Genomic DNA, 8851 nt, shown 5'->3' with positions numbered 1-8851 from the left:
CTTAGTCATGGTGGAGGGTCAGGGTGGATTGTTAGAGTGGACTCTGCCTTGAACATTTTCTATTGTGGAAAGCTGCAAAATACATCTACCATGGTTTAGGGAGAGCAAGGGGAGAAAAAACACTGCCTATATAGGTCACTAAAGGTTCTGAGGAATCCTTACATCGTCATTAGGAATATAATGAATTATAGCGTGCGAGAACCACATTGAAACGATGAAAGTAATAAATATTCTAGAAATATCTTTCAACGATGATTGTTATATTTATCTGTAAGTTGTGTTTCTAATAGTCCATTGAAAGATTATTTTTGACTAGTTATTGAGTAAAATCTATTTTTGTCCAAGCTATTTATTATTTGTAACGTGTATTGGTTTTGGTGCCAGTAAAAACTGTGATCAATAAAAACAAGTTTTAATCTTGTATAGATTGGACGCCAAACCTTTCACTGACAAGGTCATGATTCTGTTTCAATCAAAATTCATCATTATTCAGTTACAGGAAATTAAAGTTTTTTTGTGTCACCCTCCTTCCCACTGAAATAATAAAACTCCTTCGAAGGAATAATGTCCGTTTATTACATAATGGACGTTCAAGAATAACATCGTATCTAAACTAACACTTGTGTAGGGGTTTAATATACAAACATCCTGCCTACTAAACCGTTTGTTTGTGAGAATTTCTATGAATGTTTAACAGACATTTTATGTCTTATAATTATGAAATTTGATGATAAATTTGAAATCTTTTCTTGGGTTGGGCCTACAAAAGAATTTTGTTCAGAAATTCTAAAATTGAGGTTTGTGAGTTTTCAAAATTTTATAGAAAATATTGATGAATTTGAAAGTTAGAATTAACTCTATGTAATATAACAGTCATAACTTTATGGAGTTTATATAATTATAAAATATAATAAATATTGAAATGTAGATTTATTTATAAGTTATAAAATAGTGAAATAAGGTAAAGTAGAGTAATGACTGATATTGATTGGTGTAAATAGCCAGGTTGTGGGTGGGGATGGTAACATATTGTTGTGTTATAACGACGTATTAGCTTGACGTCAGACTTATACTGGTTATTCCCCTTATTAACCTCACCAGTCACTGTGTTTTTTACGTCTGCCAAAGAGGCATTTAGTTGGATTCTTGTTCAAAAACGGTAATTTGTTGAATTTTTTAAAATTTTACTTCAGATATTAGTTCTTGATATTATTTCCCTTACCAGTGACTGTTTTTTTTTGCCTCTGCCAAAAAGACATTTACATTGTCTGTAATCGGATTATTGTTCACAAACTGTAGAATCTTTTTATTAAAGATTTTTTAGAATTTTATGGCACCTTGTCTCATTTCCCTGTTTCAACATTTTTAGCTCTGTCATTGGTTGTACTACAGGTTTCTAAAGTTTCATTAAAGAGATTGTAAAGAGGTTTTCTGAAAAAGGTTTATGTGTATCAGGGATACTGACAGCATCACTTTGCACCATTCAAATTTTCAACCAGATAAACATGGTTCCTACAATTCAACAGTTCCAAAAAAATGATGTCACTAATCAGGAAAATTTAAAAAGAATCCCTTGAATGAATTTTCAGATACCTGTTGTTATATGAATTTAAGATAATGATATGCAAATTTATTCATAGTGCTATCTGATGAAATGTTTATACTAAACTGTTATTCAGTAAAAGCTGCCATACTGAGTCAGTACTGAGTACAATTACTGCTTGTTCTTGGAGAAAGAGGCTTATTTCTACATCTGAAGATTAATTCTGGATATTTTGGGGATATTTTTACTGTCACCTTCTGAAAATAGAGAAATTGAAGTTCAAAATATCTTGGAAACTTGGTGTCTGTAGGATTAGGCTGTATTTATAGACACTAGTGTGTATTTTAGTTTGTAAAGTTTGCCGTGTAGATTTTAACGGATCAAGGTGTCTGTAGGATAAGACAGTAGACTGTATTTGTAGAGAAGTTTGCCGGTTATTTTCAGAAATTCGACCTTGTGGATTTAAAAGGTCAAGGCCGGAAACATTGATAAGTTTCTAAAACACAGGAAGGTGAGAACATTTTTAAAAAAGGATTTAAGTAAGGTAAAATTTCAGTTTATGGTCTATCCGGTCTCACACATGTTTTTTTTTTTTTGTGGCAGTGGAATAGCTCAGTCAGTAGCAAGTTGGATTTTCGGTTTGAATCCTCCTGAAGGTTAGAAAACTTCTGATGGCTGTGCCAGTGCTTTCGAAGGTCGGCTCTCACCCCTTTATACTTACAGAAAGCCAAGAGAAATATATTTTTAGGATTGATTGCTCAGAAAATTTTTTCTCTTGTTGATTACAATTTTGATATTTATTAATATTCAGTATATAATGACATTGTAATCTAAATTGAAGTCTAAAATATCTTAAAAGCAAGGTGTCTGTATAATTAGGCAGTATTTAGACACTGGTGTGGGTTTTGATTCGTAAAAGTAATGGATTTAAAGGTCTAAAACACAGAAAGGTAAGAGGAAATAGATTGAACAGTAAATGAATCTGTCTGTGGAAGACTGTTTCTAGTCTTTTCCTGTTTGACTTGTTGATTACAATTTGAATATATACACCTTGGTTTGGTATAAGGTTTTATTAGAGATACTCTCTTTTAGAAGCACTGGCCTAGGTCACAAGAGACTATTGATTTCAGCATTGGAATACATAAATTTGATAAGAAATTACCTACTTTTGGAGAGATTTAAAAGTTGATATAAGGTTTTATAAGAGATACTCTCTTATAGAAGCACTGGCCCAGGTCACAACTAGGGACTGTGGATTACAGCATTGGAATACATCAATTTGATAGGAAATTACCTACTTTTGGAGAGATTTACAAATCATAATGATAAACAAATAATTCAGAAATACAAAGCGATTGCTGGTAGATTACAAGTTACGTTTCCTTCCAGCTGGTATCACAGACTACTGGTATATGAAGTACATGTAAAATTTTTTCTCTTCTATTTTTTTAGTCTGTTTCTCCTTGTGACCTGATTATCAAGTCACTGTTTGGTTTGAATATTTAATATAATAATATTGTCATGATATAAATGTTCTACAAAAATCAATAATTATTAATACTTATTCAAATATTGATATTATAGGTTTGGGTGAAAGTGTTTGTATAAGTTACAAAAGCACAGACTGAGGAGAAAATTCAGTTATGTCAGTTACTGCTATGTGCTGGAAGCAGAGTATTTCTAACTCTTCAAGACACCTGATACCACTTTTCATTATGAAATGCTTACTCACTTATGATTGATATACTTCCTCATGTGAGCAGTTTTGTGCCAGGCAGGATATGCTTATTCTTCTAGACACCTGATATCACTTTTCATTATGAAATACTTACTCACTTAAAATTGATATACTTTGTCATGTGAAAAGTTCATTAGCTGCTATTAATGTTTTTGGGCAAATTGTTAAATTGGATTTTAATTAAAATGAAACCAAGCAATGTTGAGCAGCTAGTACAATTGTGGCACACTGTAGGGTATGCTTACTCTTCTAGACACCTGATACTACTTTTCATTATGAAATACTTACTCATTTATTATTCATATACTTCATTATGTGAAAAGTTCATTAGCTGTTACCAATATGTTGTTTAGATTTCAGGTTTTGTTTTGAGATATAGAGTGATAAGTTGGTTTATTTATAATGTATATCAGGTACTCATAAAAAGAAACAAAATAACCTTTTCTGAAAGTAATAGAAACATTGATTCGAGAGAAATGACAGGAATGGAATTTGATCAGAAATGAATTGAGTTTTGCATTCTACTTTTCTGTGGGTTAAAGAAGACTGGCAACGCCATGCAGGGTGCTATTATGGAAATTTTTCCAGGACAGCGGCATAAGCATGCTCTTTTTTGATTTCCAACTGTTGAGGGATCTTTATCATATACAGCCTGTAGCACACGGGGCCTCGGTTTATTGTTCCATCTGAACGACAAGACGCTTTTTCCATGTCGGCCCCTCTTACCTGCATCACTGACAGGGGGAAACTAGGTTGAAAAATCTGAAGGTATTATCTTGACCTATGTTGCGATTTAACCTGGACCTTCAGGTTAGTGAGCAAGTGTCTGACTCGCTGAGCCACCATGGCTCCCTTTAAGTTAGATCAGAACGGTGTAAATTGAAGACACATCTAGATAGCCTGTTTTTGGATCTCTTCAGACTTGATAATCTGTATAGCTAAGTTCCTATTCTTGTGTAAGCTCAACGAGGCTAGGAAGCTGTTTCTGAATCCTTTAAGCCACCTGACTCTAGACTGTACCACTCAGTAGACGCTTACCACTGGTTCTAGACTGTACCACTCAGTAGACGCTTACCACTGGCTCTAGACTGTACCACTCAGTAGACGCTTACCACTGGCTCTAGACTGTACCACTCAGTAGACGCTTACCACTGGCTCTAGACTGTACCACTCAGTAGACGCTTACCACTGGCTCTAGACTGTACCACTCAGTAGACGCTTACCACTGGCTCTAGTCTGTACCACTCAGTAGACGCTTACCACTGGCTCTAGACTGTACCACTCAGTAGACACTTACCACTGGCTCTAGACTGTACCACTCAGTAGATGCTTACCACTGGCTCTAGGATCCATTCTCTTGTTTCCTTTTCGTGATTATAAGATAAATGTGTTGTTAATATAACTGTCATTATTATTATAATATCCACAAATGTGGTTAGGTATTGCCTATTAAGTTAAAATTAGCTAGAAATAAGAAAAATAACAACCACAAACTGCACATTCTATTCACAGTAGTTGATTCAGTAGACTGCTTTCATGTAGATTGGTTCTTCCCCTTGAATTATAGACTTTATTTACAGTAGTTGGTTTAGTTGTCTGAGTTTTTAGTTGTCACATTCTAGTTGACTGCATTCTAGTTGGATTAGTTTCGCTAACTGTATTGTATGACTGAACAGATATAATACTACCTTGTGACCTAGGCCAGTGCTTCTATAGGAGAGTATCTTCTATAACACCTATAACTACTGTGACCTAGGCCAGTGCTTCTATAACTACCTGAATAGTGAATATCTTAAAGACACAACTGCACCACTTGGGGGGGGGTTGATTTTAGTCTTGAATATGTGTTAATAGTCTTCATAAATACTAGAAATGTAAGAAAATCACATAATTCCTTTAAAAATACTTCAAACTAGGAATTTACTATTCAACAGAAGGCACAGGCTCAGGTTTAAACAGTGTGTTAACTTTGATTTATATATTCAATCGAAGTTTATGACCAAATGTTTTTAGATAAACTTTTCTTAAAAAGCTAATTTATGTGTTAAAGTTAATTAAGGTAAGAATGGTGTATAATTAGTATTTTAGCTAGAGGCCTGATCTATCTATCTATCTATCTATCTATCTATCTGATCTGATTTACCTGAGTTTAAGATTAGTGAGTTGTAAGTCATGAAATAATTAGGTCAAGACACCTCAGGTGTTTAAGTCTCTAGTTTTTAATTTTTACCTGTGATAAGCTCAAGTATTTAGGTCTGTATTTTTACCTGTGATAAGCTCAAGTATTTAGGTCTGTATTTTTACCTGTGATAAGCTCAAGTATTTAGGTCTGTATTTTTACCTGTGATAAGCTCAAGTAGTTAGGTCTGTATTTTTACCTGTGATAAGCTCAAGTATTTAGGTCTGTATTTTTACCTGTGATAGATATTAGATCATACAGCGTACTAAGATATATTGTCAATTCTCCTGGATATATTAATATTGTTTTTGTGTATTGAATGAAGATTGAATTGTGTTAAACTATTTGATGAAATCTTGTGGTTATTTTATGTTTAGTGGACTATGAAAAACTTTTGTGTAAGTAAAGATAGTGCCTTGGAATTTAGTAGTGTAACATAAAAAAATAGTGTTTCATAAAATTTTTATCTTAAATAAAGAGATAATATTGCTATTTTGGAATTAAGATATCATTCTGTTATTCAAATCTTGTGTTGAAGAGAAAAGACAGAAACAACCAATACCAGGAAAACAACTTAGTTTCCTTTCCAGCTGGTTCTTGAGCAAACTTTTAAGTTATAATTTAAAAGGATAACAACTTAGGTTTACAGTTAAGGATCCTTTCTACCAGCTGGTTTTTGTCAAAACCTCTTGGCATTGATCTTTCTTGGATTATCTGTACCCATTTACAGCTGGGTTGACTGGAATTTTGAAATTAGTGACAGAATCTAAAATGGGTGAATTTGAGAGCCTGGATTTATTATATTCACCTTCGTACAACCAACAGAATTTTATGGTAGGCTTCAGATTTTCTTTGACAAAAATTCAAGTTTCTATTACATCTTACTAATGACTTCATAGACTGATATTGACCTCTATTCCAGATATTGACCTCTATTCCAGATATTGACCTCTATTCCAGCCTCCGATCTATTTTGAAAGTTATCGGCTGATGATGTAGTGACAGAAAAACTTTGTTTTGTGGGAATTTTCCACATCTCCGAATGTGCAGGGGTTTTCAACTTTTAAACCTCGCGGTTCCATAATTTTTTTTGTTAATGAAACTGATCGTTGGCAAGTGACTTAACACTGTGTGAGCACCCAAAAGGTCAAGGGTCACAAAGTCACATGATAATAACAAAACAATTTACAATCATCGTAAAGGTAATTTGATATTATGTTAGAAAAAAACGCATCTTAGCTGAAGGTGAAAATTCCCACTTAACAAGACCTATTTTTTCTGACTCTACTCTAGCTGACAACTGTCAAAATATCCCTTAGAAGCTGGGATTGAGACAGATGTTTCGGACTACAAACAAACTATTTGTAAGAATCTGCCTGCCCTGTATGCAAATGAGCAGGATGTAAAACTCCATTTCGTATATGTCAATGACTGTCTGTACTACGTCATTTCAAACAGAGGATTTTGATTGGCTGGAAATTGGGTTATATCCAGTAAGAAATAAATATTGTTAATATTAAAGTTAAGTTATTTAAAATATTTATTAGTTATTGTTATTTACCTGACCAGCTGTTGTCTATTGATTGATTTTATTATTATTGTGCTATACATATCTATACAGTAACTAGGTGTGGGAGCTAGGCGCTGTGAGTTAGAATCTCTCTATCAAGGTATATTATTATTATTATTATTGTGGTATACATATCTATACAGTAACTAGGTGTGGGAGCTAGGCGCTGTGAGTTAGAATCTCTCTATAAAGGTATATTATTATTATTATTGTGGTATACATATCTATACAGTAACTAGGTGTGGGAGCTAGGCGCTGTGAGTTAGAATCTCTCTATCAAGGTATATTATTATTATTATTATTGTGGTATACATATCTATACAGTAACTAGGTGTGGGAGCTAGGCGCTGTGAGTTAGAATCTCTCTATCAAGGTATATTATTATTATTATTATTGTGGTATACATATCTATACAGTAACTAGGTGTGGGAGCTAGGCGCTGTGAGTTAGAATCTCTCTATAAAGGTATATTATTATTATTATTATTGTGGTATACATATCTATACAGTAACTAGGTGTGGGAGCTAGGCGCTGTGAGTTAGAATCTCTCTATAAAGGTATGAGTATTTTAATGATAAGTGTTTTATCAAGGGTATTGGCTTTTCAGAGGCCGATTTCTTTAAACCAGACAGGAATATCTGAGACGGTAGCTTGCTGGATTGTCGTCTGTCAGGCTATTAGGTGTCATCCTCACAGTAGGGATAATTCTGATGCACTGGCCAGTGCTTTTGAGAGTCGACCAAGTGTCAGGTGTCAACAACTGCTCACGTAAGAATGAAGCATTTATTAAATGGACACGTTCGCCATTTTAGGGGGTTGATTTGGGTCTAGAAATTTAAGAAAATCGCATAATTCCTTCACAAATATCTCAAACTAGCAATTTCACTTTCTGTTTCAATATCTTTTTTAAATATGGCAGAAACTCATGAAATGATGAATTGTTATTTTAACTTTCGACACAAACATGGATTAGAAGGCTCAAATTTTGACAGTGAGCAGTGAACACTATTACTGATTGACTTAACTAAAAACAATGTGGTTTCTTAGACTCTGGTACGATTGGTCAAACAAATGGGGAATGTGTCCTATAATTTGTAAATACTGAAATGTGAATATGGTATACCTGTTGATTGTTAGCAATAGTTCAGTCAGTTTATAATAAAATATTTCAATTATTATTAAATTGTTCTGTTTAATTAATAGAAATATCGCTTTATTCATGTATTACGCCATTTTACATTCATATTAGTCTAAAACAAACCATAATTTCATTATGTCTAGATAGTGCCTACTGTCATTGATTTTATTTCTTCTTCTCTTGATTCATTGCACACTGCATGGCATTGCCTGTCTTCATTAGCCCACATGGTGTAGAAAAGTAGGAGGTAAAACTCTCATTTCACTTTCTACTTCATGTGATAAAGTTTTTTTTTTTATTGTGACTCTGTGCTATGTACAAGAATAATACATCATTAATATTTGATATAAAACAAACCATTATATTATTGATAAAGTCAATGATATTTATCTCTAGTTCACTGAGTTTGAGTGAAAGTATTTATTATTTTCTTTATTAAGAATGAAACTTTATCAATATTTGATTAAAACTAAGTATAATTTCATTGAATTCTAGATATTTCATATTTTCATTAAATTTTAGTAATAGTTAAATTAATTTCACTTTCACTTAAAGTTTTAAATATTTTTATTGATTTCTCTTTGCTCTATAAGAATGGAACTTCATTAATGTATGTTTGTTTAACTACAGTGTGAATTCATTGAATCGTAGACCTACCATATCTCTATTATTTAGTATTTGTC

This window comes from Lottia gigantea (assembly GCF_000327385.1).
Source record: "Lottia gigantea unplaced genomic scaffold LOTGIsca_48, whole genome shotgun sequence".
Lineage (NCBI taxonomy): Eukaryota > Metazoa > Mollusca > Gastropoda > Lottiidae > Lottia > Lottia gigantea.
The sequence above is the reverse complement of the archived record's forward strand: the minus strand, read 5'-3'. Positions refer to the sequence as shown.